Source organism: Octopus bimaculoides, chromosome 2 (genome assembly GCF_001194135.2).
Source record: "Octopus bimaculoides isolate UCB-OBI-ISO-001 chromosome 2, ASM119413v2, whole genome shotgun sequence".
Lineage (NCBI taxonomy): Eukaryota > Metazoa > Mollusca > Cephalopoda > Octopoda > Octopodidae > Octopus > Octopus bimaculoides.
In genome coordinates this window covers 150,188,121-150,194,551 of record NC_068982.1, presented here as the reverse complement: position 1 = coordinate 150,194,551, position 6,431 = coordinate 150,188,121, and the positions used below count along the sequence as shown (strand labels likewise).

Sequence of the window (6,431 nt, the reverse complement as noted above, 5' to 3'; positions counted from 1 at the left end):
TATATATATATATATATATGGTTAATTAACATAATAGGGTAAAAAATTGATATTAATTAATATCAATTTAATACCAGGAAACCAGCACATTAAAAGAATCAGAAGATTCAGAAAAAATTTTCTGAGATCTCAAAAGGATTAGAGTATATATATATATATATATATATATGCGTGTGTGTCACACATACAAACATGTTACCAGGTGGTGGTGTTCAACTAGTTTCAGCCATCAAGCCATACCCAAACTACAGTACCACCATGATGACGTCTTGGTTAGATATCATGCACAGCAGTATACTCATGCCTTTTCACAAGTGTTGACATATATTCTACTAATGTTTCTTATCCTACTGACTGCGCCGGATGTTGTAATGGAATAATTCCAGAGCCATTGATGTAACCTCTGTGTGGTTGATCGATCCTTTAGAAATAGACGTCAAGTTTCCTTCAAAGCTCACCCTAACGTCTTAAAAGTTCGGAAGGACATATTGAATAACGTAGTGTCAGATACGCAGTGTGTCTGAAATAAAGATAATATGGTTACAGATGGGTTGGTTTTCTAACATGTCTGTTTCTTCAGACATCTCCAGGGATAAGCAGCACCAATAATAAGAACAACAATAGCCGCAACATATTCCTGAAGTCATCGAGGAAACCTCTACGTGGTCGCTTCAACTTTTATGAGTGGTCGAGTCAAGCAAGTGAAGAATAACAGGAGGCTGACGTTAATTTTACTGAAAATATATGTCGGTTTGGAGCGTAGCAAGATCTTCTAAGAGGATGTGCGAGAGACGAATAGCATTAGAATCCTCTCATTTGCTATCTATCTTACAGTTTTCGCTTTGAGGAAGGGGATGTGTCCATGATCATTTCCCTCCGAGGGTGTCACTGTCTTCTGCAGCCTTACTTGTAACAGAACAAAATGCTTAGCGGCATTTCTTTCGGTTTTACGTTCTGAGTTAAAATTCCACCGAGGTCGACTTTGTTTTTTCTGAGTTGATAAATAAGTACCAGTTGAATACTAGCCCTCTTCCCCCAAATTTCAGGCCTTGTGTCTATAATAGGAGGATATAATTGGCAGATTTCGCGTTACATTGACGGCAAGATCTGCCAATCAACTGATTATTTTATTGTTTTCTTATTCTTTCATTACACTAATGATCACCAGAAAATTTTAAAATTAACATTTTCTTTTTAAGACAAATTTCCTTCCTTTACAATAAATACAGAACATTGTATCAATCTGAGTAATTAGTTCGCCAAATTCAAAAAGCTTCATGGCATAGGTAAAAAGATTGTCGTTGCCAAGAGCGGATGAATATTTTCTGATGTTTAAATGTTTTATAACATCAATTTTTAGTGTTTAGGTTTTCGAAGATCTTGTTTTATGAGCTGTATTTGAAGAGTGTTTATCTGATTGGTCTAGCTTTATATTTCAGTTCAATCTAAATTCATTTCCGTGAGGAAATTATTTGTCCTGAATGAGTATTTTTGTTGTTGCATTTCTATAAACGAAGCACTTCTTATGATGATACTGTTATGACATTTAAAAATAGAAGTGGATTTGATGTTGGTGTAGATTGTTGCATTGATGTTAGTGATGCTACTGGATTGCAGTTGTCTATTCCCAAGTCGATGCTGATCAAGCAGACGTCACTAAAGCTATTCCAGGCGTCCCCGACGCCCCGCAATTGTCCTTTGTTTTCCTGGTGTATATGTTTTTATTATCTAATATTTATGTTTCTTTTTTTTAAAGAAAGCCGTCTGGTTTGAGAGTTATTTAGCTGTTATTTCATGCAAACTGAATAATGTGCTGGATTTGGTGAATTTAGCGGTTGTCTTGGTTGTTATCAGAGTTTGTGTTGCGACGGATTGGTTGTTCTTGTTTTCCCATGAGCCACAGTCGAGCAGATCAATGATCAAAGACGCTCCAGCCATGATCACTCCGTCTTTTTTCTTCAAGACACTATGTAGTTGGGGTGAAACTATTCAGCAGGAGATTATTTGCTATTTCTTGCAGATCGAGCGATCACAAAGGAACTCACTCATTTGTCTCAAGTATTAGTAGAATTAATTACGATTGCTGGCAGTGGGTCTGTAGAAGTAGTGATTTGTGGTGCTAGTATTAGCTATGAACCATCGTTGATGTAACATGGACATGCGGCAAGTGGCACTGCTGACGGAATTGTTAGGGAGTCGGACAAAATGTTTTGAGATATTTAGTTACGACACTATGTTTTGAGTTCAAATCAAACCACTTTTTCTTTTGCCCTACCTGAATTGATAAGTACTAGTCAACTCGGGTCAGAATAATTCCTTATAATGATGTCACAAATTTGAACTTTAAAATCTATGCTAGAAAACACTACTTTTCATGCTAAACAGTGAACTGTTGATAGTGTTGTTGTTGTTGTCTAACTTTAGTGTAGCCCTGATTGAACAGACCTACAACAAAGCCCGCATTTTGTTTCATATAGTATTCATTAAGTGCGTCTATCTTTTAAGGCTGTAGGGTTTCATATGCCGTAGATATGGCTGCTACATCTTGATGGCCGAGTGACTTATTATAGAGTTGACGGTTATGGTGAAGGTGCTATACGTGTTGGCAGCAGTATTTTTAATTTTCCAGCGTTGAGTGTAAAAGTGGTGACAGCAATAATGGTAATTTTTTTTAGAATGATAGTGGTGATTGTTATTATACATGATGCTACTGTAGGAAAGCATTAGCAGTAGGAGGGATTGTGACTCATAGTTACAGTGGTAGTGATAATGGTATGTTTTTCATGTTGATAGACACGTTAAGAGAGGGGAAGGTTTCAGTTTATGAGATGGTATCGCTTGCGAGAACCGGTAAAAGTATAAACCAAGATAAATTTTGTGGGGTATCTATGCGTTCTTGATAATTTTATCCCTGTACAGAAATACGTATTGCTTGTTACAAAGCAAGTCAGATGCTTATCCTGGGGGAAAACAAGGATAAGAGAAGATGACTGAGTAAAATTTCTTGTCAAATATAGAAGCTTGTGTTAATACTGAAATTAAGATAACATCCTTTATTGAATATATATAACACCTCATATTGTTGCTGAGGAGAGAAGTAGAATTATAAGCAATTATACAGATCCTCAGTATTTCACTGAAGCTGTTTTTTTATCGACCCTGGAAGAACGAAAGGCAAAGTTGGTTTTGGCTGGGATTCAAAATTAAAATGTAAAACGGTGTCAAACAAAATATGCGATTGTTAATAATGTCTTTTTATTTTTTCATTCCGAACGACCCTGGGAGAATGAAAGGCAAAAATAATCCTGGCTGGAATTTGAAATCAGAATATAAAGAGGTGCTGGACAAAATGCTACGCGGTAATTAGCTATGTCTTTTAATGCTCCAATTCCAAATCCCAGTGAAGTTCAACTTTGCCTGACATCGTTCCAGAGTCGATTAAATAATCATAGTGAAATACTGGAGTTCTGTCTAATCCATTTCACTCTCCCTCTCAAATTTGACGTCATCTACCCATATAAGATATCAGTTATGTTCATGAAAGACTTTTTCATAGCTGCTTGGTCAGGAACTCATCCGAAATTTTATATCCTGATTTGGATATAAAATTCAGAATCTGGTTGTCAATCTGCTTCTATTACGAGAAATACCAACACCGCTTGTATATTTTTTTCTTGACTTCTGGCAGATTAAACAGTTGTCAATTCAGCGATGCCCGATGGTGCATTTGTCAAACAGCAGTGATAAAAATGCTACCGCATTACGATATTACCTTACTGTTACACCAAATCTTTGAAAGTATCGCCACAAAGTAACGTTTATTGAACGTATAATGTGCTAAACGAATGATATTTTGATATTTCCACAAAGAGAATATGTCGCCATGACTGTTCGAAGGGAGATGAAAAAGAAATGAATATAAAAGCGATGTGACTGGGGCTGGGCTGAATAAGTGAAAATAAACGTGTAACTGCTGTTTGATAAGCTTATTACTGTGTTTGATATAGATATAAATATGTAAATATATGTATATATTTGAGAGTGTACTTCCAAATGTTTCTAGTTTTATTGCTTTCACTATGTTGCAAGAATCAATACGAAATATGTTTGGACACACACACACACACACACACACACACACACACACACACACACACACACACACACACACACACACACACACACACACACACACACACACACACACACACACACACACACACACACACAAGAGACTTATATGTCATGAGACTGGTAACTTTGAAGTATGCCTTTGCCACCATCGTTAATATCAGAAAATATGACATACATACAATGATTATGATTTAACTTTTATCAAATTTCTTGGTGCTTATCTATACTATATATAAAACAGATGTGTGTGTAATCGCTTTTCACGTGAAATCGACTTCACCAAATGCTTCCATACTTGTCATGCATGAATAATTTGACCTCGGATAAATCTTAGGCTCTTCATTTGATTTTTTAAATTAAAAATAAATAATATTGCTTTATATTTAAGATTCACTTCTTTAAAAAGGTTCCTCAATGTCAACTTCCGGTATTGACGTAACAACCGCAAAAAGCTTCACTCTCTATTTTGTGTGTGAGTGTGTATGAGAGAGAGAGAGAGAGAGAGAGAGAGAGAGAGAGAGAGAGAGTAAATACTACATACACACCGCTCTCTCACTCTGTCTCACACACATACACACGCACACACACATCCCTTGACTCACTCACACTCTGTCTCTTACAAACACACACATACATAAATGTATACAAACATATTTACAAAGACACACGTGTGTATGCGCGCGCGCGTGCGTGCGTGCGTACGTGGGGGGTTCCACAATCGCCATTTATTTCAATTACTCTTGTGAGGATATTCACGTAAATCATTTTTTTCATTTAATCTCCATTTTAATTTTCGTAAGAGTTTCCAAGTACCAATGAGGCTTTTTGGCATATCTTCAATTTTCCCAATTCATGAGAGGCGCCCAGCCATCATTCATCTGAGAGTCCATCTACAGAATGTCCTCAAATTTCTATACAGCATATTTTGCCTTTTTTTTTCTTCAAGTATATAAGCAACAATTTCATTCCCGAGCAACGCTGGGTGCCTCTGCTAGTACAAAATAAAGAAATGAATATTAATGTGGAAAAAGAAAAATATTTATTACCTTAAAATACAATTAAATAAAGCAAATTTTTCATTTGTATATTTGCTATAAATATATGTTATTAATTTTCTAAATGTTATCAACATAATCGTATTATAATTTATCGAAAACACGCCTCAGTAAAATTACATTTAAAAAAGTGTGACTTTTGAGAAAGTTATTAAAATCAAAATTGGTGGTGAGGCGCCACATTGAATATGCACACATCCTGCATCTCTTATGATGGTAAGATGAACATGAACATTATAATAAACTATGCACACACGTATGTGTATGTGTTTGTGTGCGCGCGCAATTTATTCAAGGCTGAACCTGAATCGAAGTGAGCCGCTAATCATATTTCACGTTCTGCATCGTCAGTCAACTGGGATGGTAGGGTTAATAGTGATGATAACCAGATAACAGTTTTGATTATATTTATAGCAGGAAATTTTCACCCGAAAAACTGGGTAACGATACTGCCATCTCCACCCGTACAACGACACTAATGATATCGAATCAAAGAGTACATTAAGAGATAGAGAATTGAAAGAAATGGACATTTTCTGGAGAGAAATGATTAAGGGTAGTGAGGGGGAATATTCTTAAAAAATGACCGAGAATGGTGATGTTAAGCCTGTTGGGTGGTTAGGTGTTGTGAGCTTTGAAAGTATAAACCAACTGTGAAGGATTGAGATGTGGCTTGGCTAATTTCAGAGAAGAGAGTATCTGTGGTAAGTGCATACAGTTTAAGAAAGGTCACACATATATGCGCACATATTTGCAAACGAATGAATTTTCTTTTTACTGCATGGATAAAACTTGACCCCTTCTGATGAAATAATAAAGCAAAATGTAAAATGGTACCCAATCTTTCAGTAAAGCAATTTCCAGACCCAGGGACGATTCGAATGGCTAGTTTAAAATTCTCCGATTATTTTTAACTATATAAGAATACTGTAAAACCGTACATTATTTACATTATTTACATTCGACGGATATTTGTCCTCATCTAGTTTGTTGTTAACACAACATTTCGGCGGATATACCCTCCAACCTTCTTCAGGTGTCTTGGGGAAATTCCTAAGGTATTTTTCGATGTTATTATTATTATTATTGTTCATGTCACTGCTTGGAATCGAACTTGGACTCTTGGGGTTAGTAGCGCTCTTAACCACTATGCCACATGCATGTGGGCAATTATGGAGTGAATTTTAGGGCTTATAAACCTAATATTTTTCTATCCTTCCCCAAGATTCTGAATTCGATTCC

At 36.1% G+C, this 6,431-nt stretch overlaps 1 protein-coding gene across 1 annotated transcript in view; it reads right to left on the bottom strand.

Moving 5' to 3' along the window:
- Positions 1–6,431, bottom strand: part of LOC106872136 (uncharacterized) — a 310,976-nt gene that overhangs the window by 169,794 nt on the left and 134,751 nt on the right. The gene's annotated exons all lie outside the window — the stretch shown is intronic.